Source organism: Eptatretus burgeri, chromosome 9 (assembly GCF_056783735.1).
Source record: "Eptatretus burgeri isolate ZD-2024b chromosome 9, Ebu_testis_v1, whole genome shotgun sequence".
In the NCBI taxonomy this organism is placed as follows: Eukaryota; Metazoa; Chordata; class Myxini; order Myxiniformes; family Myxinidae; genus Eptatretus; species Eptatretus burgeri.
In genome coordinates, this window is record NC_140969.1 from 77,788,200 (window position 1) to 77,813,342 (window position 25,143).

Consider the following 25,143-nt stretch of genomic DNA (forward strand, 5'->3'; position numbering starts at 1 on the left):
TAGTCAGTTAGTCAGCCCTCAGGTTATTTATTTTGGGGACACGAATACCATGAATGTCACACTCAGGGATCAGAAGGTAAAATGTACTAGGGGAGAACTGCACATGATGGCACACGAGAATTTGACGACTTGGGACGAGTCTGTAAAAAGAGGAGGGGGTAGTGTTACGGCTGTGGAAATTCGCAAACCACCATCCAGGTCCCGTAGGTGAGATATCTCTTAAGTACATGTGTAGTTAGCCCCAAACCCGTTGTCTAGAGGGAATAAATGTGATTCATTCGGGCTGCGACGCTTCGAGTCAGTCGTTTTTCTTTCTCTATCTTTTATTTCAAATAAAAACCAACGAGGACGCTCTGTGGGCTTTTCGCGCCATTTTTCTCCGCGCTTGGTGTGAGGGGAGAGAAATGAGGGGAGGGCAGCTGGTGCTCGATTGATGGATGTGCGGTGTGTCGCGGCCAGGGAGGAGAAACGCCCCTCTTCGAGACCTTTCTCGAAGCACCTCGAAGGGGGGTGGAGCAAAGAACAGGGCGGAGCAACAGGGCGGAGCTCCGAGGATATAAAAGTCAGAGACGGGCGAAGCAGTTTGGTAGATGCTCTTGCTTGGTAGATGCTCTTGCTTGGTAGATGCTCTTGCTTGGTGGATGCTCTTGCTTGGTGGATGCTCTTGCTTGGTGGATATATTTGCTTCGTGGTTGCTCTCGTCTTCCGGCTCGCTCGTACTGGTGGCCGCTGGCCGGTTCTTTTGTGGGGCAGTTGTAAGACCCCGCTGGTGGGAAGGAGCGTCCACCATTCCCCTCTCCCGACTTCGGGCATTCACGTCCCCCCCCCATCCGCGCTGGGATAGCGCTGAACACTCGGTCCATGGCGTCGAGTGGCCAACACGTGAAGGCGCGAGGCACGCCGGAGAGGCCTCGCCGACCACGCTCGGGCACGGAGTCGCGGCCAGGCGGAACCACGTCGACGGACGTCGCAGAGGGACTCGACACGCTCAGGGAAGTCGCGCCTTCCATTTATTTTAGGTTCTGTGTAAACGTGTGTGTGTGGCGCCAGTCTGGTGAAGTAAAATTGTATAAGTGTTCTGTGTAGTAAATCATATTCGGTTGTAGCTCTGCATCGTTCCTTGCTTGTGTTTCTTTACGGTGATTGTAAATATGTGTATTTCTTTCATTGTATCCCTGTGACTGTAATATACGTGCCTTCCGTATTAAATGTGCTTGTCCGATTGTTCCCCGTTTCACTGCGTCCTTTCCTTCGTTTGAATCCCCATCTTGCTTCACGTAACAGGTTCGTCATGGGCTTAATATGCCCGATAATTAATCGGAATCGTCGAGGCTGACGATAACGCCGCTTGGTTATCCCGATAGCACGGAATGGACCGCTTTAGCAGCGTCGACCGGAGTCGACCTGCGGCGAGGTGCGATCGCCCGGTTTACCATCCGCGTGGGTACTTAGGTAGGTCGAGTTTGGCGAACAACCCTATCCCACGCGGGTGGCCGATTGGCACGATCATGGTGAGGCCGAAAGGCCCACCCGTGACTAGCTCCCGGCGTTAGTCCGAGAGGGTCACGACAGAATTGTCTGTCCGGTGGGCGACGTGCCGCGATTCGAGTCACGTGGCTGATCGCACGCCGGCGGGCGCGAATTCGTATATATATATATATATATATATATATATATATATATATATATATATATATATATATATATATATATATATATATATATATATGTGCAGTGTCTGTGTTGTGCTGTCTAGTGTTGTCACCAAACTACTCCCTCAAACTTTTGTGAAATCGTACAAAACTTCAGGGATGCATCTACCCCTCCCTTGTGTGTCTGTTCAGGGTATTTTTCTTTTTTTGCTTCAGTATTCAACTTCAATTGCTTATAAAATGTAATATCATGAATATTACAAATGAATTTGCAAAATAGATGTTTGAATTCTGCTTGGTGTAAACCATGACAACACGCCAACTCACATTCTTATCCTCAATTAAAACAAGCCTGTCTCAAAAGCGATGTGTGGTGAGATATTTTGAATTGCACAGCGAGAGTTGTTTGAAAATACGTGGAGGTGAGGTGTTATTAATAACATGGTGGTTACGTGGGGGTTGAGTTGTTTTTAATAAGGTGGCGGTGTTTTTCCTACTGTGATGTGTCGAGGCGAGTGTATTAAGCCGATCAATACTAGTTAGTGTGTGTATATATATATATATATATATATATATATATATATATATATATATATATATATATATATATATATATATACATATATACATACATACACACTGTATATGTTGTTATTTGAAGGAATGTGAACATTAGAGTTTTCTCCTTGAAGATTATGAGAGTTTTCACCAGTACCTTGGCCAAAATGCTACCTTCATTCAATGTCAATTCTGACAAGCCGGTTTGTTAAAGTCTTGTACCAAATCACCACCTTGCTGACCCCACAGTAAGGTTGGAATACGATAGGCCATTAAAATAGTCGTATCAGATTGATGATAGAAACCCAGTTGGCTCATGAACAGACACACAGGTGGCAGTCATTCTTTTATGTTCTGCAAGTATTGCAAGTCCATGAATGATTTGTGGTTGCAATTTCAAATGCTTGAACTTCAAAATGTAACTTGAAAATAGCACTAAAATGCTGTTTATAACAGTTAGTCACCTATATCCTCCAATGTGAAGAAAGAAACCCATTATTTTTCAAAATTTTAAAGGGTATATTTTTTAAAGTAGTGCATTTTAATGTAGTATATTGCAAGTTTCTAAAGTAGTTTATTAAAAACTTATGTATATTGCTTTCTTTCTGCAACACCATTTGGCATTTTCACACCTGGCAATCTTCAACCTTGAGTCTAACCCAAACTGAAATGATATTATCCTAAGCTGCAGGCATCTGAGCCCAATGCAAATTGCATGAACATAAATTACAAGCCAAAATTCAAATCCGTATTTGCATTCCATTAAATCATAAGAACTGTCATTACTGAGTATAAACTTGAACACAGCAAACGCACCTTCTCTTATCCCTTCCGCCTCATGTATTGTGACATATTGCAAGGAGGAAACTCATACTTTCCCAGCCAATTTGTTTGGAAAGCTTAAATTGAACCTACAGTTGCAATGCAGCAATTCCCAAAGCAATCGCTCTGTTGAAGTGTCCTCGATGCATCTTGCTCACTTTAACTCCAAAATGGACATGCAAAGTTGCCACGTAGAAAATATATGCCAAAAATGCTCTGCACGCAAAGACATGCTTTTTGGCCAGAAAAAAATCCCACCATTGGGGTGATTGCACGTGTAATCCACAATAGGAAATCACAATAAACGGCACAGAATTTCCCAACAGATTAATTGCAAAAAAAAATGTTGCTGACATTGACAAACACACCTTGCTTATTTTTGTTTTGACAACTAAAACTAATGGCATTATATTTGTGTTTATGGATGTATTATATATTAAAAATTATAATACAGTGGATAAGGTCCCCAATATAAGTTTTCTCTTTTTCACAAAATATGGTTCTTCCAACTAGTTGTTGCAAGCTTCTACTTCCCTAATTTTGAAACATACAGAAAGGAGCAGATCAAGTTTCAAAAAAACCCATCATACCAAGCTCTCCCTCATTTCACTAAATATTTCACTGGCTGTACAGTGACACCATGACATACAAAAATATGCAGAAAGTTTGGAGAGCAAGGCAGATGCCAAACTGTATCGAATGCTCGAGATATCAGAGAGTATGGTCGTACTCTGTATGTTGGGCTGGGTGGAAAAAAAAATGGCCACCCCATCTGCTGTATACAAAACTAAAGTTGGAGTATCTTCTCTAAAAGGTTGCTTTGGCTACATACGAGAGCCTACTTGGTTTCTTCAGCTGATTGTCGCGGCAGGGATCACTTTTCAGTTATCCAGACCATAGCAAAAGCAAAAAAAAACAACGAAAAAACATTGTTCAAACCTGGGAATTCATAATCAATAATAATAATAATTAAAAAAAAATTCAGACTGCATATTTCCGATTTTCCTCAATCAATGGCAATGATTCTTGTACCATCCGACAGAGTTTTACCTCGTGCATCTTCTTTTGGTATTGTAATTTTAATAGCTTGAAATGATTCCACGAAATGTACGCGAAACTATATTCCTTCGTAAAAGAATGGGCAGTGATCCTCGGGGTGGGCGGCACTGTACGGCTGTCAATCAGCCTGATGGGGGCAGGGCCGTTATGCATTTGCCTCAATGTCATCCATGTGTACATCAAATAATATCAGAAGAAATATCATGCCTCAGGAAATCCATGGTGTTGCAGTGCTATACTCAGGAAAATAAAATAATATCGAGGTACCAGCACTTCACATGGGACACATGTGATCATGATCCCTTCTCCAGTCACTGTTTTAAGGAAAAAGCGACCACGTGATCAAGAACCTTCTCGAGTCACGGTTTCTCGGCGGCAGATTCGCTACGTCATCACATCTCATCGTGCAGAACAGCCTGAAACAGGGGATTATCCACTCTAACTTTGAATTGAATAAATATTGTAACTGACATTTATTGTTCCAGCAATTCATATTGGCTGGTTTCATTAATTATTGTGTGGTGAATGGAAGGTCGTGACGTGTGATCACGTGTTGCCCGGCTCGAGCACAGAAGAGATAAAGCTGAGGTTCGGCTCGGCCGCGGGGTTTTGTCCCTGGGGCATTGTCGTTTTATGTCGGCGGCTCACTTGGTGCTCATTGAATGGTGAGAATACTGATTGATATATAATACTGATTTATTTTGCGGTGATTAGTTGCGCGTGTGTACCTTACTGCTTGTACTCCATGCTGCGCCTGTATTTCCTGGTGTGCCCGTAGAAGCGGCTTCAATCAAATGGAATAAAGCCTAAACTCTGAAGGTTCTTCTCTCGTCTTCATTTCATATTGAAAGCACACACATACCATATGTGTCAATACCCCCACTTGCTCTCACATTATTATCTCCTTCAACTCAAATCATCATACTGGTCAAAATCAATACCAAGAAAATGTTTCAGTCTACCCAAGTCCTTCATCTGAAATTTTGCTGTGAGCATCTATTTCACAACCTTCAGTGTATCTTCATCAATAGCAGCAATAACCAAGTCATCGACCCGTATTATGACAATCACTTTCTCATTCTCTGTTTTCCTTGTGTAAACACAATGATCAGCTGGGTTTTGCACAAACTCATTTTCACTCAGATACTCGTGCGACATTTTGCTCCAGTTTCTGCCAGAGAATTTTCTGGCTTGTACACCATATTGCGACTTTTCTAGCTTATACACCAACTTTTCAGTAGCAGGAGAAAATGTCTCCTCATAGTCTGCACCCATCTTTCGACAAAACTTGAGCTACATGCTGTGCCCTATACTTGTCGGATCCATCAACATTGCTTTTAATCGCATATACCCATGTACCACCTACTGCACACTTACCCTCAGGTAAGCTGGTCAGAGTAATTGTGTCATTTTCTCTCAGCGATTGCATTTCCTCATCCATCGCACTGACCCATTCCTTCGAGTTAGTTGAGGTTACAGCTTCTCTGAAAGTTCGAGGTACATGAAACATCAATCTGTAACAATAGTCTTAGTGGGGTCATATCCAGGATTCCCGTGACCATGGAGAGTACAAGTTCGTTTGAGGATGCATTTTGGTACTTTGGGGTATTTAGAAAAAAATGAGCTCCTATGCCCCTCCCAAAAGTGTGGCCTAACTCTACCAGAGGACAAAATCCAAAATGGCCACTGGCGGCCATCTTGGAAATTACACAATTACATAACTCTTGAGTAAAATAACTAAGACATGAAATAAGTGTCGTTTTTTTTTACTAATTTAATGACTGGGATTCCATTTCAGTGGTTATTTTCTCATTTTGCGGTAATCTTTAACATGAAATTCAAGATGGCTGCCAACCGCCATGTTGAATATTTCAATCTGTCCCACTTTCCCGAATTTTGTAGCTTTTCACAATTATAGTAATTATGCTGTTTATTTTGTCACAGGATCATTGGATTTCTGCTCGCAAAAGACCACCGACTGCCACTACAACTGATCAGTCATCACATCACATCCCAACTGTTGAGTAACAGAATTAACTGAGTTCAGACTAACATGTCTGAAGAATAAACCAGTAGCAGAAGTAGCAACCCTTCCCCTCAATGTGTGTTGCAATGTGGTGATAATATTGATCAGGAAGACTCACTTGATGGGATTTCTAGTGGAAAGTGGCAAAGCTTGCATGAAAAAGCAGCTAATTGGAGGGGGCTAGATAGGTTTGGCATGGTGTATGAGAGTGTAAACTGGGAAAAGGGACACAAAGGTCTTTACATGCACAAGGAATTTGTGTCTATTTCAAGCAACTGTCTATTTCAAGCAAGAGAAAGCCACAGCAAGCTAAAAAGCAAAAATCGGCATATAGCGAACAAAGCAGGTTACCCCTATGGTTGCAGTTCTACAGGCAGTCTTTAAATACTGCGTTGGCCTTGTTTTGCTCTGACCTTTTCTGCTATTTGTGCTTGGAGAACAGTTCCTGCTTATTTGTTCATACGAGTTCCAGCTCACTATTTTATTTCGTTGAGTTTGTTGGTTTCACGTTTTATTTACACTTGCACATTTTTATGCATAATTTGAGGTGCAAAATTTTGACAATTGAACTTCATTTGTTGTGTCTGCATTTGCCTCATTGATCAACCCTGCTGTTTTATTGGGTTTGGATTTCCTCAATTGATCTTGCGTTTGTTAGTTGTTACCACCACACATGAACTCAATACCTTGTTGTTTATTTTCTGATGTGTGCAGTGAATCTACGTCTGCGTCCGAGACGCCGAAATCTGCTGCTGCTGATTCCCTTCCAGCTCCTTCACCGAAACGTCTATGTTCGAGTATAGGGCATCTACATGATAAAAAAAATTATGTGTCTGGTGCATGCGTCCAGAAGACAAAAAGCATCCTGGACGGAAATGAAACACTTTGTATCTTCTAAATCAAGAAAATGCTTGGAACGTGTTTAAACAGCATGCAGTGTTACTAGACGACATGCACATGAGATCGCATTCTCAAACTGATTGACGCCACATCTGACCCATTTGCAGCTGAGATACGATACCATCATCGCTGCTGGCTCAAGTACATCACCAACAACAATATCAATGATGAAAGGTGTCAGCTAAATGATGAACGAGCTGCAAAAATGACAATAAAAATGAGTTAGAAACAACCTAGATCATATTTTCAGGTCTGATGATGACCTCAAAATGGGCAAGTAACACCTGGAATTGATTTGTAGTCAAAACGATACTTCATAATACATGCGTGTATGTTAATTTACTCAAGATTTATGTATTTAAAAAAAAAATCCAAGATGGCCACTGGCAGCCATTTTGGATTTCAGAGTGAAGATGACCTCCAAGTCGACAAGTTACACCTGGAATGAATTTCCCACCATATAATTACTTGAAAACAATACCTTAATCGTCTTCCTCCCTTAACTGGTTTGGAAGATGTGAAATATTCATATATTCAATATGGCTGTTGGCGGACATTTGGATTTCACATTGAAGATGACCACGAAATGAAAGAATAACCACTGGAATGGACCCCAAGTCATTATATTAGTAAAAAAACCAAAGTTATTTCATGTCTGTAAGTTATTTTACTCAAGAGTTATGTAATTGTGCAATTTCGAAGATGACCACCAGCGGCCATTTTGGATTTTGCCCTCTGGTGGAGTGAGCCCACACTTTTGGGAGGAGCAGAGGAGCTCATTTTTTTTCTAAATACCCCAAAGTACCAAAATCCATCCTCAAACAAACTTATGCTATCCATGGTCACGGGAGTCTTGGATATGCCCCTACTATCTATGTTAGTTAGTGTCTGATCATCACTATCCAGGTCACATACATAGTCTCTTAAATACTCTTATCTGGTCTCTTCCTCACTCAAGAAGGGTACCGTGTAGACTCCTGTTTGGTCTCACCAGTCTGTGCTTGGCTGTTAATCTCAGGTCCAGTAGTTACTGGAACCTGGCCCTGAGTACATCCTGGACTCGCATCAGTATCTTGCCTGGTCTTGCTCGCCCTATTCTGCACTCCAAAGTCATCATCATCATCATCACCATCATCAACAGGCATCTTGTCAGTCTGTGTCTGCTGCTCTACCATTATTTTGGACACAAACTTCACCAGTCTGTGCTTTTTCACCTTCCTATTGGCTGGATAGTAGACCACGTAGGCTGGGCTATTCTTGTCGTACCCGACAAAGATACCTTTCTCACACCTTAAATCTAGCTTTCTTTTGTCCTGCTTATAGGCATAACACACTGACCCAAACTTCTGCATCCGAGAGATGTTAGGCCGTCTTCCTGACAACATTTGACAAGGCATCTGTTTTGTGCGATTGCGAAAACATATGTTTCTCACTGCAGCTGCTGTTTGCACTGCATAGGTCCATAACACCTTTGGCAACTCACTCTCTATTAGCATACACATAACCATGTCGAACATTGTTCGCAAATTTCGCTCAGCAGTACCATTCTGGTGTGGTGAGTACAGTGCTGAGGTCTCTTGTCTTATACCATTACTGCTGAGTAGTGCTTGGTCATCTTTTCCTGTGAATTATGTACCATTATCAGACCTGATACATTTTATCTTCCCATATGGGGCTGTGTCAGCAAGAAAGTTCTCTGTTGCTTGCACTGTGTCACTCTTATGTTTTAGAAAGTACACAAACACTGCACTGGAATAATCATCAATGAAAGATAATGCAAACCTATACCCATCTCTGGACTCTGGGTCTATTGGTCCCAGGAGATCTGTGTGCACCAACTCTAGAGCTGCTTTGGCTCTCGCATCATGCTTCCTGTTCCTAGTTTGGATAAACTTTCCATGAGTGCACACTTCACAATGTAGGGTAGACTTGTCTACTTTGCCCTTGATTTTCATACCATCAACAACATTCTGTAGTTTTTGAACATCATCGTAATTACAGTGCCCTAGAATCTCATGCCATGTCTGCATATCATAACGACCCAGACATTGGTCATCCCATTCATCAATGACTGTGTACATGTAGTATAGCCTATAATGTTCATGAATGTGGAATTGGGTACCATCTCTGTGTTGTAGGACGTCCTTCCCTTCCTTGAAGATCACGGTCGCCCCGCTGGCAGTAGCTGCTTTCACAGAGAAGATGTCCTGAAGATGTATGAGGGGATATACAATGCCTGTCTCAGCGTCGTGTTGAGGCGTCACCCTCTGTTGTCAATCAAGCACACCTCCACGTCTCCTCTGCGCTCCATCACCCCGTTGCTCCTTGTGCCATTAGCCAACTCCATGCAGTGTGTCTCGGCCTGGAACATGTCGCCGAAATGCTTTAACTTTGCTATATCCGTGATGATATGTGAAGTCGCTCCCGTGTCCACCATCAGACCTTTTCCATTGATACTGCGCCCTGGCTGGATCTTGCTCGTCAGGAATGCATGTGTTGCTCGCCTCCTCGGAAACTCCTCATGTGTCGTCCCGCCACGTGTCCGTCTGCAGGTTGCGTACCGATGTGTGGTGCTTTTACACTGGCTACACCACTGCTTCCATTGACATGCTCTGGCTTTGTGTCATTTCAGGCCACATCTGAAGTACACTATGTCCGCACTTTCGGCTCCCCGATCACTTGTACTTGCCATAGCGGGTTTCGCCTTTGGCTGCACTCGGGCTTTCATGACGTTGTCGTCGGAAGCTGTTGCGCACATCTTCTCAGTGTCCTCGTAGCTCCGTAGTTTAGTTTTCAACCCTGAAAAGGGCACTGTCTCGTCACTTTGAGTCACATGAATGGCGAACGGTTTGAATGATTCTGGCAGTCCCTTCAAAACAATTGCTACTGACAGTCCATCACTCAATATCTCACCAGCGTTTCTCAATGCTGTGATTGCTGTCTCTCTGCACCTATGATGTAATCAGTCACACTCTCACTGCTCGACTTTTGTCGTGAAGTTAGTTCTGCATATAGGCTAATTATACGTGGCTTCCCTTTACCTGCATAGTTATCCCTTAGAATCTTTAGAGCTTCCCGCCCATTGTCCGTTGTTTCTCGCATTACCAGCGACAAACTTTTATCATCAAGAAACTGTATTAGTTCCGCATATGACTTGGTATTTTCCTCCTCATCTGCTTCCAGCGCATCTTCGTCGGTAGGCTCATTTAAAATAGTATCCTTTAACTTTTACAACCGAAGATGGCTCAAGAATTTCGTCTCCCATAGTACATAGTTCTTTTCGTCTCCGTCAAAGATGAGGCGAGACCAACGGCCACTCGAACTTTCCGTCCTCCGACTCATGGTGCGAGCATGCTACTCTCACCGGAGACACGTGGTACGTTGCGATATTTCTCAGTGGCAAACAATCTTTCGGTAACTCTGGGCCCATAACCTGTTGAAAGAGCTACACTGTACAGCGATTCTGGCGTTGTACCCAGTGCTCGCCTTAGAACCATGACATTACCTCACGGAGGAACAAACACGCAGTCATGCAGGTTTCAACGTAGGATGAAGAAGTTTATTGCACATGTGGAGTAGTATATATACACAGGTATACTGGTCAGATGACAATCACAGCGCTTCATATTGGCTGGCTTCATTCATTATTGAGAGCACACACGTATCGTGTATGTCAACATAACTCTTTATTTCGCTCATGTGCACATATGGCTCATAACAACACGGACCCGTGCGTTCTGCAATTGTTGCACACATGTCTGATATTGAACCACTCATACTTTCCACTGGTGTGTCCAGTGTTGAAGCCGACATAAGAGCACAAATGAACAGGGCAGGTATTTGGGGTTCAGAAAACGAAATTCTTGCTCTAGGACATTTGCTGAATTCCCCAGTGTATGTGTACAACAGCGAGAGTATGGATTGGGTAAGGTATGCCCCTCTGGATGATGATGATAATTCGCCTGATAATGTCATGCAGATGGCTATGCAAATCAGGTTTCAGTGTGATCACTTTGATGTTCCTCTCTCTACTGTTCATCCACAGTAATTATTTTGAACATTTCTAAGTCAGGTCATTGTGTGCCCTGAGGCTGGATGAAGACATTATTACCCAGCGCCCGCAAAGTGAAAAGCAGTGTTAAGCAATCAGCAGCATACGTACATATGTCGTACGTACATATGTCGTACGTCGTACGTGTCTGCATTTTTAAAGAGCATTTATCTAAAAACATTCAGCAGAGGAAATTTAATCGTTACCACGTTATATGACCGTGTGATATAGCAGTCATTTTTTTTTAGGTCAACCTCGGACAATTTTCTAAAATCCTCAATTTTCATCCGATCGATTAGAAATTTGAAAAGGACTTTCATATCAGCTCACTGATATGACGGATTTCATAGTCATTTCAATCCGGACAAATCTCACACTCTCACTATGTCGCTTCGAAAGGATCGTTTAGAACCCCGCCCCCCCCCCCATCCACTTTCTCAACAATCCTCTGGAAGAAGTCCTTTCTTTCAAGCTTCTGGGTCTCACAATCTGCCATAACCTTTCCTGGGAAAGCCACATTTCAAAGCTCGCCTCCAAAGCCAGTCGCCGACTGGGAATCCTCTGTTGTGCAAAGTCCTTCCTCGGCTTACCTGAGCTCCTGACCACTTACAAAGCTTTTTTCCACAGCCTGATGGAGTACTGCTCTCCCTTCTGGGCTGGTTCTGCTGCTTCCCACCTTTCTCCGCTTCACGCTCTATAAACCAAGGCATTTCGGATCATTGGCATCTCCCACAATGAGGTTGAGTCTTTGGCCTCTCACTCAATCACCGTAGGTTTGTTGGTGGTCTTTCTGTCTTCTACCGTCTCCTCTCCAGCCTCGCCCCCCCCCCCCTGCTCTCTCTGCGATTTGTCCCCACCACATTTCCGCAGGGTGCTCAAGGTCCGCCAACAACCCCCTTCTGGTAAAACTACCAAAATCACGAATCACTGCTCACCTTCACTCTTTCAATCCTCTTTTTTCCCACCTTTGGAATAATCTCCCTCACTGTATTCATTCCCATTCTTCCCTCCAGGCCTTAAAAACAGCTGTTCACCACCACCTCTTATCATCCCCCATCCAAATCCTCAATCTTTTCTACCCCCGATAATCCACCCAAGCCCACCTCCTTCAAATTCCCTGCTTTCCTTCCTGAAAGTCCCTGTAATGTCCATCTTCTATTCCCCATGTTCCCCATCCCATCCCTCTCCCTTCCACAGATCTCCTAATGTCTCTGTTCCCCACTATTTTGTCCTACCCACTCCCTCCCCTCGTCTCATGCCCCCCTTGATGTGCATTGTGTGCTAGCTCTCACACGAGCCTTGACATGGTATACAAAAAAAAATAAAACTGAATTCAACCACCGAGACTTTTAAGGTCAACATAGGCCAAAATGTCAACATATTCTAAAATTTCTAAAATATTCAATTTTCATCTGATTAACTGGAAATTTGAAGAGGATTTGCACATTCGGTCATTGAATTCAACTTCCAATTATTGTAGAGGTCAACGTAGGCCAAAAGGTCAACATACACTGGAATTTCTAAAATTGGTAATTTTCATCCGATTAACTTGAAATTTGAAGAGGATTTTCATTAAAATGACCATCATGTGCCATATTGGATCGAAGGGAAAAATCTTTGAAAATCTTCATAGGAGAAACTGCTTCACTTAGCAATGCAAAATTTAACTAATTGATCAGCTGATATTATGTTATTCAACATAATAAAAAAAATTACAGAAACATGTGAATAAAGAAAAAAATATGATAAATAAAAAAAGCAATGTAGGGATGAAAAACTACAGTCAAGAAAAAGTTTTAAACAAGGTAGGGATGATGTTGATTTCAACAGTAGCTGACAGCATTGCCACCACATCACAATCCCTACATCACTGCCTTCTTTATACTTGAACAATTACTGCTTCAAGCTTCTACAAACAATCCACTGGAAACAACCGTACTTGATTACTCTTGGAGTGCAGCCACATACTGAGACTCCACAAATTAGCAGCCCGACTGCAATGTTAATACCATTACATATACATCAACTTCTTACAAACTGCATGTACATCTCAAATAACAGCATTGTATAATTATCTGCATTAGTGACTGGTTCGTCTAACTTAATTTAAAAAAAAAAAGTCGGAAAGACAGCTGAAGTTGCAAGAACTCCCTGAAATTATATAGGAGCTTCTTTTCTTATGTGGAAATGAAATATAGGAGTTTCTTATAGTTTTACCTAGACAATAGTCTGGAAGCAGTGATGCCGGGATTGTTATGTGACGGCAATACTGTTAGCTACTCTCGAAACCAACATCATCCCTATCTTGTTTAAAACCTTGTTTCGACTGTAGTTTTTCATCCCTTCATTGCTTCTTTTATTTAGCATTATTTTTTTTTATTCACTTGTGGTGAGAGACAGCCTGGTTTCATTGTGGAGATTAAGGCCTTCCATCCATTGTTGGGAGAGCAGAAGCAGCATGTCCAGGTTAGAGAGATCAGATCTGAATTTGAACTGATGGATTGAAATTAGGCCTTTTGAGAAAAGGAAGGATTTGATGTTGACTACAGTGATGGATTCCATGACCTTGCTGATAATTTGAAGCAAACTGATTGGTCTGTATTTAAGTGGATCTGTTTTTGCACCTTCGTTATGCAATGCAGTGGTGTTGCCTCACTTTCAAGTAGATGGAACCTGACCAAGAGCAAATGGGTGAACAGAGCAGAAAGAGGATTGCAAGAGCAGCAGAGCAGGATTTTAGGAAGTGTACCCTGATGCCGCCTGTGCCCCAGTTGCAGAATCAGTCGAGGGTTGACAGAAACTTCTCCACCTTCAAAGGTGAAAAGACAGAGTCCAGGAGAAGATGGGTGTGACTAGTAGGATGGGTACAGAGAGTGAGGCATTTGGCCTTCTCATGAGCAGAGTCGGCTGTGGTGTAATTTCAAGTGAAGGAATGGATTGAGGGGGGAGCATACTCCAGAGACAGTTTTAATAAGGTTCCACCAAGTTGAGGAGGGAGAAAGTTTGAAAGTTCAGTCTTGAGGTTGGCCAGATGTTCTCTGGCTCCCCTGAGAGTGGACACACACTTGTTGCAGGCTTTGTGGAGTGATTGAATCATTGAAATTGTATTTTACCCTTGTGTGAATCATTAAATTATCTGTCTTGTTTTGTCCGATTCAAATTCCTTGGGTAACAAGTGCTCTAGATTAATATGTTATGTGGATCGATGTCTGATGCTTGCTGACAATGTTGTGTTCAAGAGCTGATATACAGTGTTGTTGGCTTATGTAGTTGAGTTTTATTGCGCAATTGGCAATACTGTACAAGCCAAAGATTTGTTTTCAAATTTCCGAGTGATGAATGTGTAATTGGCTGGTGGGACTCATTGTCAGGCTTTTTCGGTGAATGACTTGGTTGAAAAGCACACAATAATTCATTTTACAAGATGGATCAACAGTTGGTGAGCCTGAAGTTTTTAAAAGTGAGTCATACCAAATTGTGTAAATGAAAGAAAGAAAGAAAAAAAAAACTCAACTGGTCCAGCTACTGTCAGGCGCAAACAAAGCAATCTTTTTTGCTTTCCTTTCATGATTAAGGTACCTTTGTTCTGAGGTTCTCAAAAAATAGTGTTGCAGCCATGCAATGTCATCTTGGGGGCAATGTTAAGTCGGTGACAGAAACACACTGCAAAACTTACTGACCTCAAGAAGATTCAAGCATAAGATGTGGTTCCGAAGGTCATAAAATGGCGGATAGCTCATGTAATGATGAAATTCAAAGCTCTGGGCTGTCTCTGGCCCTGGTTTTGATTTTGAGCAAAGCAATATCAAACTTATTCTGTCATCTGGTGCAGTGCCAGCAGGAGGCACTATGTCAAAGAGCAAATCATACCTTGGACCTGGAATTGAGCAGGAAGATATTAAAAAGCATCGTGTATATATATATATATATATATATATATATATATATATATATATATATATATATATATATATATATATATATATATATATATATATATATATATATATATATATATGACACATTTAGGTCTCGAGGAAAATACAGTACCATGGTAAAATACGCTCAGCCAAATGATTTAACAAATTTTCGGTTATGAGATGATTGGGAATATTAGTTAAGCAAACATAGTCTGTCTTGTTTGTTCATCCCTTGTGAGGATTTCCAATACCAGCAGCCGGCCATAGATTCCAGCAGAAACATCATTATTCAATTCATAATCAACAAGATGAACAGTAAATCCAGAAATCTACATTTCCTGCAAAATCAGAGATTGAACGACACATTATTATGTGAGAAGACATGACCGAAGCATGAAGATGCACAACAAAAGATAAACGTGTGTCCAGCATAATCTATTTGAAGAACAATAGTGCTCACAAGCAACATGCAACACAAATTTTCGATCACATTTGGAAGAAAGTCGTCATTGGCTGTTGCTAATTTCATTGAAAGTTAAAGGCAATAATTAAATTTGCCTCCGGCCCTTGTAGCTTCAAAGCAATTACAATGTGAAAGAGAACAATTCTTTTTCCTGAATTGTACCATGGCATTTAAAGAGAACAGCAGATGCAATTATAAAAGGGGAAAGAAAGACAAATCAGCATATATTGAAAACATTAATTCCAGTAAATCGTACACTTAGCGAGTTAAAATGTGAACTTTGTGACGCAAAAAAAAAAAAAGAAAAAAAACTAGAAATTTGGAAGAGAGTTCGATGTTTGAGAGCCCCATTTGCAAAATAAGACAATGGTATGTAGTTTATGATAGGTGATTCAACTATATTTTCCAGGTTGTTATTTGAGAAACTATTGAAAGTGATGGAAGCGTGATTGTTGAAACATGTTTAATTTCTTCAAATGCACTGAAATGTATCAGAGGATAAAAATGCATTCACTTATCACTGAGCTTCAAACTTTGTGGTCAGTCTCTTTCACCAAGAACGACCTATAATTGGACATGATAACTCATTGTTCCATTAATTGCCAAGTTGCCAAGCTACATGTAATGGCACAACTACAATGCATGCACAACGATTTAAACATTTCAAAATGTTTTCGAATAATGCAGGTGAGTAGCACAAACAACAATAAATAATTGGTAATGATATATGCGATAATATATGCTTTTTAAGGAAGTTGACACAAATTACACCATGTGTGTATGTGTATGTGTATGTGTATATGTGTATATACACATATATTTTACGCGCATAACTAAAACACACACATGCATGGTTGTGATTGTACATGCACATGAATCATGACTGTACATACGTGATCTTCTCCTCCCATGCTCTTATAGCTGAAGAAGCTGCATAAAACAACCATGAAAAGCTACGCAAGGTAAGCCCTTTGCCATTTCAAACACTTTCCAGAATTCCTCCACAGATGTAGACGTTCAAAAATAGCACACGCATGAAAGTTCCAATGCTACACACCCCCTCAGCTGCCCGAACGGTTTCATCACTTATCGGTGAATCATCAGTGACAGCGCAGACAGAAATGCAAACCAACGAGGCTCCCAAGCATGTACCATGTGCAAACGTCAAAAGTAGTCAATATATACAGTGCATACGGAAAGTCTACACCCCCTTTCAAAATTTTCACCTTTTGTTGCCTTATAGCCTGACATTAAATCTGAGTTTTTCCCCATTTATTGACACATCGTAACCCGGAACTTCCAAGTGAAAAACATATTCCATAAATTTCAGAAAATTAATTAAAAATACAATAGTAGAATATCTTGGTTGGATAAGTATCCACCCACCTGAGAAAATACTTGGTGCAAGCACGTTTGACAACAATTACAGCTGTGAGTCTGTTGGGATAGGTCTCTACTAACTTTGCACATAACACCTTGATTGGGCAATATTTGCCCATTCTTCTGTACAAAACTGTTTAAGCTCAGTCAAGTTGAGTGGGGAGCATTGATGGACAGCAATCTTCAAGTCATACCACATATTTTCGATTGGATTTTGGTTGGGGATCTGACCATGACATGACGATGACATCATGTGCATAAATTACACCAACACATCACCTCCAAACTGGGAAGCATCTGTATGATCCTCAAGCCTTTATCGACTGAGATTAAAGCCTATTGTCACAAATAGATGAAAGCAGAGATGTCGATCTAGATTTTGTCCTTGTTGTGTGCTCATCAGGACAACATACTGATAATTGTATATTTGTGACCATATTGAGCTCATTAATATAACTGAATCGAACCCCCTAAGTTGATGAGGCAGCAGGGCACAGATTGAGTCCGATCACAGCGCTTGCTGCATGAATAATAAACGATCAGCAGTTTGTTGTCCTGATGAGCCCACAACAAGAGTGAAATCTAGATTGACATCTCTGCTTTCATCCATTTGTGATCATAGGCTTTAATCTCTGTATGCAAAGGATTGACGACCATATGGATGCCTCCTAGTTTGGAGGTGATGTGTTGGTGTCATTTACGCACATGACATCATCGTCGTGTCATATTCAGCATGCTTCTTGAGTTAAATTTTATATTTCCTTTCTGCAAACCTGCTGATTGGTGATCAGCAGGAAAGAGACAATGTGCTCGTGTGGCAGGCAACACTTGTTGCTGTCAGGTTGTGCAGCAAGCGCTATGATGGGACTCAATCTACGCCCTGCTACCTCATCAAGTTAGGGGTTTGATTCAGTAATAAAAACTGCATTTACATATTACATTTAGACACACACAATGATTATAAGTGACATTTTATACATATTAGCAGAGTACCCACCTTATGGGTGATTTTCTTACAAGCATGCAACATGTTCTCCTGATGCAAACCTTTATTTGGGCAGTCAGTGCTGGAATGGTTTACAATGGCACCAGGCCCACACTCAGAAGGGGTCCACAGCAACAATTTTTTTTTTAAAGTGTACAGCACGAGATACGTTTCAATAAATAATATACATGTAATTAAATGTTGCTTAAAAAACTGTCAGTGTTTGAATTACAAAAAAAACATACCACGATTTCCTGGCAAGTGATGTCACCACAGTCCATATTATGAATGGCAGGCATTCCAATTTGAGTACCATACATGCAGAGCGGGAGAGTTATCATTAGTTTAGAGGACACTGGATAATTAATAACACAAATAATGAAAAATATTTCAGCAGTGCTCAGAAACACAGACTTAAAGCTGATAAGGATAAAAATGAAGCAAAACTGCTTCATATGAGCAGCTACTTCAGTTACAGTGTTTCTGATTTGACCTTGGATCTATATTAATATTTTGGCACGCCCCTTTCTTTGTTCCACCATCAGATTTTTGTTACTGCATGAAATGAAACAAGCTTTGACATATATATATATAGTAATGATATTATTGTCTTCCTTAAGAGGCCCCTCAAAATTCGTTTTGATGATTATGGTAGTTGAATCTTATTATTATTATATTATATACATATATTAATATTTCAGCACGCCCCTTTTTTTATTCCACCATCAGATTTTTGTTACTGCATGAAATGAAACAAGCTTTGACATATATAGTAATCTGATGGTGGAAAATCTGATGGTGGAACAAAAAAAGGGGCATGCCGAAATATTAATATGGATGATATTATTGTCTTCCTTAAGAGGCCCCTCAAAATTCGTTTTGATGATTATGGTAGTTACACAGTTCATGTTCTCCATTTGCAAAATGGGAGGAATTATTGCACAAAAAAGAAATAAAAATGTTTCCCATTTTTTAGAGGACCACGAAGATGAGTTCGTAAAACCTTTTGTAGAGTATGTTATTAGTAATCACTATATGCCATAGTAAATTGCTCATGTAATTGAGTTGTCAATAAGCTATCAATCACAGACATATAATAAACTCACTTGAGTATTCATATCTCTATTTCAATGCGTAATATCAAGCGGGACCTTCATGATGACCGAATAAAACCGGTCTCGATGTCCGTCCGTCTGTATATCTGTTCACAATCAAACCGATCGTGATGCATTTTAAGGCTTTCCGAGAGCTTTGGAGAGATTACCTACACTCCCGCACGGTGCTGTTTTTTTATTCCTACTGCACTTCATTAGAACATAGATCGTGGATGGATGCGCAGATCCCAGGAGAACAACTATAGCTGTACAGAACAATTCATATTATCGATGGATAAAAATGATATTTAAATGATATTATAAAAAATTGTTTATTTAAAATATCTTCAAATTTTGTGAGTTTTTAGTTTGTTGTGAAATATTAGGTCCTCGGGTCTCCGCATAGTGGCGTACAGGCTTAAGTCGTACTTCTGTTTACTACCGTGGAAAATCACAGAACCATCCGACCGACATGCTGTTAACAGTTTCAGAATCAGCTAAAGTCTGCAAGATATGAATATGTAGACGAAACTGATCCGGCCAGCTAAAATCTACAAGATATGAATATGTAGACGAAACTGATCCGGCCTTTTGGATCACTTTAAAGTGGGTGCCCTGTAATTTTAATGCCCTCTATGGATCCTCCGGAACTCACGAATGGTACATGTTGTGTAGTCACTAAACGACGTGGTAACGTCATCGAAGTGGAGCTACTGCGGGACAGTCGAAGGGGAAAACCTGAATGATAATCAATGGATAAAAATGATATAATATATTGTTTAAAATACATTCATGCGATCTGTCTTTTACATATGTTGCCAGTGACACCGTCCAAGACGGGCACCTTTACGAGTTGTAAATATTGTAAAGAAATCTTATATACAGCTGTGTTATGTGTTAAAGCTGACTTCTGTGTCGATCTGTATTTTGCAATGCTTCCTCAAATGGGGGCCGAAAAAAAGTTTGATTAGTGCCAGGCCCACAAAAGGTTAATCCGGCAATGTTGGTGGTATATATATATATATATATATATATATATATATATATATATATATATATATATATATATATATATATATATATATATATATATATATATATATATATATATATATATATATTCAAAACCAGCCTTCTCCCAAGTGCTGGCATCTGACAGTTGTCTCAATCGCTCCCAAATATAAAAATAAAAATAACCCGGGTTATGTACATGAAGCAAACACATACCCACTACTTATAATTCAAAACACCTCACTGCACTGGAAAATGTGGGTGCAGAAATACTGTTCTGTGAAAGGTGAGAACTTGTAATAACCTCTCCCACTTTGAGTGGTGCAACATGATACACATTTACATGATAATTTGTGCTCCACCTTCCCCCCCCACCCGCAGAGATAAAACACCCCGATACACGAATTGGGGATATTCTGATCCAATGCAGCAAGTATCCAAGGTATCCTATGGTATCCAAGGCCATCTCCACTCATGGCTCGCAGACTTCCTCACCTGTCGCAGTCAACGTGTGGCCCTAAATGTTCTTTCATCCCCCCCCCCTTCCTATCCAGGCTGGGGTTCCTCAGGGTAGCATTCTGGGTCCTGTTCTTTTTCTGGTTTTCATCAATGATCTCTCCGACTCTCTGAAAAATCCTCTTAATCTCTTTGCTGATGACTCCACCCTCTGCCGTACCATCGGTCATCCCTCAGACCAGCAAGCAGCAGCTCTTTCGCTCACTGACGATCTGGATAAAATCACAAACTGGTCCAACACGTGGAACATGTCTTTCAATCCGGACAAATCTCACACTCTCACAATGTCTCTCCTAAAGGACCGTTTAAAAACCCCCCCATCCATCCATTTCTCAACAATCCTCTGGAAGAAGTCCTTCTTTCAAGATTCTGGGTCTCACTATCTGCCATGACCTTTCCTGGGTAAGCCACATTTCAAACCTCGCCTCCAAAGCCAGTCGCCGACTGGGAATCCTCCGTCGTGCAAGGTCCTTCCTCAGCCCACCTGAGATCCTGACCACTTACAAAGCTTTTGTCCGCAGCCTGATGGAGTAATGCTCTCCCCTCTGGGCTGGTGCTCCTGCCTCCCACCTTTCTCGGCTTCATGCTGTAGAAACCAAGGCATTTCGGATCATGGGCATCTCCCGCAATGAGGCTGAGACTTTGGGCCTCTCGCTCGATCACCGCAGGTTGGTCGGTGGTCGTTCTGTCTTCTGCCGTCTCCTCTCCAGCATCGCCCCCCCCCACCCCCTGCTTTCTCTGTGATTTGTCCCCACCACATTTCGGCAGGGCGCTCAAGGTCCACCAACAACCCCCTTCTGGTAAAACTACCAAAATCAAGAATCACTGCTCACCTTCACTCTTTCATTCCTCTTTTTCCCCGCCTTTGGAATAAACTCCCTCACTCTATTCATTCCCATTCTTCCCTCAAGGCCTTCAAAACAGCTGTTCACCACCACCTCTTATCATCCCCATCGAAATCCTCAAACTTTTCTACCCTTGATAATCCTCCCAAGCCGACCTCCTTCAAATTTCCTGCTTTCCTTCCTGAAAGTCCCTGCAATGTCCATCTTCTATTCCCCATGTTCGCCGTCCCATCCCTCTCCCTTCCACAGATCTCCGAATGTCTCTGTTCCCCACTATTTTGTCCTTCCCACTCCCGCCCCTCCTGTCTCATGCCCCCTTGATGTGCGTTGTGTGTTAACTCTCAAACGAGCCTCGACAAGGTATACAAAAAAAAGTCTGGATGTAATCGGCCAAGAACTGAAGGAGGCTTTGCGTGACACACACACCACACACACACACACACACACACACACACACACACACACACACACACACACACACACACACACACACACACACACACACACACGTCCGTGAATTATCATAAGGATTATATATACACTGATTATATGCAAAACATATATGACATACCATACATATAATATACACACATATTAACATTAGGCATGAAATGTTATTACTCATATACGCACGCACACTTTGAGACCTGGTAGGTTTCCGTTCCATCTCCTGAAACCCACCTACAAACCCAACAGCCAACAGCAGCAACTTACACAATATATATATATATATATATATATATATATATATATATATATATATATATATATATATATATATATATATATATATATATATATACATATGAGGCGCCACAAGGAGGAATGATGTAAGGGACACATCAGCCATTTTGGAGTTAATGCCATATAGCACTATTTTCACCCTTACCCTATCATCTGAGCCTATCATTAAAAAATGTCGCTTACATCACTCCTCCTCGCGGGGCCTCGTGTGTGTGTGTGTGTATAATATATATATATATATATATATATATATATATATATATATATATATATATATATATATATATACATACACACATATATATATATATATATATATATATATATATATATATATATATATATATATATATATATATATATACATACACATATATATATATATATATATATATATACATACACATATATATATATATATACACACATATATATATATATATATACATATATATATATATATACATATATATATATATACATATATATATATATACATACATATATATATACATATATATATATATATATACATACATATATATATACATATATATATATATATACATACATATATATATATATATATATATATATGAACCTGGTGTTGGCGCATTGGTTCGGGCAATGGCTTGGGATCCAAAAGGTCCTGAGTTCAAGTCCCGTTGGGCCACTGAATTAATACACCAGGGGGTTGACTCAGCCTGTCATCCTTCCGAGGTCGGCAAACCGAGTACCAGTATACTGAGCCGGTGTATACCCCGGTTAAAATAGGTGTACCATATCCCTGTGTCGTAAGAGGCGACCAGGGTTGCGTCAGGAGGGTGGTCCAAAAACAGCAAAAATAAAAATAAAAAAGTCGGATCTTGTCTCCACAAGCCTTAAATTATTCCACTATGATTCAATAGTGCACAAAAAAATTTAAGTTGATCGGAGGTGATTTAGAGGTCGCTCCATATGACAACTTTTACTTTCATGAGTTGGTTAAATTAGGGTATGGTCACATACGATTACGGGTACTTCTGGATGTCCGAGGTGGAAATGGAGTGCATTTTCGAACTCTATGGGGTCGATTTACTCCAAAAAATGACTGCAACGACATTGAGTTCACTACCATTTCGAAAATATGACCTAAAACAAGATTTATCATTACGGGAGTTGAGTAACTCATCTGACTCATTTCGATATTTTCTAATCTATAATTAATTTGTCGTCCGTCTTAACATTTCTCAGAGTAAATCGACCCCACTGAGTTCAAAAATGCAATCCATTTTCACCTCGGAAGTCCAGAAGTGTACGGATTTGCATCTCACCATCCCCTAATTTTTCAATCAATGGAATTACAAACTATTCGAATATTTCGTCTCATTTACCAAATACCACTATCATCTCCGCCTCTATTGCTGTATCCACTCCTGCCTGAACGTATTTCTAGCCGGCCCAACATCCAGGGTTTTAGATTCAATGATTCACAAAAAATATGTTCGTTATTTATTTAGTTATTATTATATTAAATTAGGGTATGGTGAGATGCGAATCCTTACACTTCTGGACTTCCGAGGTGAAAATGGATTGCATTTTCCAACTCGCTGGGGTCGATTTACTCTGAGAAATGTTAAGACAGACGACAAATTAATTATAGATTAGAAAATATCGAAATGAGTCGATTAGTAACTCAACTCCAGTTATGATAAATCTTGTTTTAGGTCATATTTTCGAAATGGTAGTGAATTCAATGTCGGTGCAGTCATTTCTTAGAGTAAATCGACCCTATAGAGTTCGAAAATGCACTCCATTTCCACATTGGACATACAGAAGTACCCGTTATCGTACCTGACCATACCCTAATTTATGAGACTAAAAGTCATATGGAGCGACCTCTAAATCACCTCCGATCAAGCTAAAAATATTTATGCGCGTTATTGGATCATATTAGAATAATTTTAAGCTTGTGGAGAAACATTCTATTTTTGTTGACTTTTTTGGACCACCCTAATATATCTACACATACATAAGCCCGGTGTATGCCCCTGTTAGAATAGGTGTACCATATCCTGTGTGTCGTAAGAGGCGACCAGGGTTGCGTCAGGAATAGCATCCGGCATAAAAACCTATGCCAAATCAATATGCGGACAACAAAACGAATTTCCATACCGGATCGGTCGAGGCCCGGGTCACCAACGACCGCCACCGGTACCGTTGGTCAGCAGGGTACCAGTGGAAATTGTGCAACTGATGGGCGAAGGAGGAGAAGGAGACAGGGAAGGCGAGTCCGGAGGCAGTGGGAGAGGGTGAAGGGCAGAAGTGTGGAGGTGAGAGTTGGAACTCTGAATGTTGGGACTATGACTGGCAAAGGGTGAGCGTTGGCTGATATGATGGAGAGAAGAAAGGTGGACATACTGTGTGTACAAGAGAGCAAGTGGATGGGGAGTAAGGCTCGGAGCATTGGAGGTGGTTTCAAACTGTTCTACCATGGTGTAGATGGGAGGATAAATGGTGTCAGGGTAATCCTGAAGGAAGATTATGTCAAGAGGGTATTGGAGGTGAGGAGAGTGTCGGACCGAGTGATGAGTGTGAAGTTGGAAATTTAAGGGGTGATGATGAATGTCATCAGTGCAAATACCCCACATATGGGGTGTGAGATAGAGTATAAAGAAGATTTCTGGAGTGAGTTAGATGAAGTGGTGGAGAGTGTATCCAAGAATGAAAGAGTGGTGATTGGAGCAGATTTCAATGGACATGTTGGGGAAGGGAATAAAGAGGATGAGGATGTGATGGGTAGGTACGGTCTCAACAAGAGAAATGTGGAAGGGCAAATGGTGGCAGAAGATTGCAAAAAGAATGGAAATGGCAGTGGTAAATACGTATTTCAAGAAGAAGGAGGAGCACATGGTGACATACAAGAGTGGAGGAAAGTGCACACAGAAGTATTACATCTTAAGCAGGAGATGCAACTTGAAAGAGTTTAGAGACTGCAAGGTGGTGGCAGGGGAGATTGCAGCTCGACAGCATCGATTGGTGGTCTGTAGGATGACTTTGGAGGGGAGGTTGAGGAAGAGAGTGAGGGCTGAACCAAGGACCAGATGGTGGAAGCTGAAGGAGGAGGACTGTTGCGTG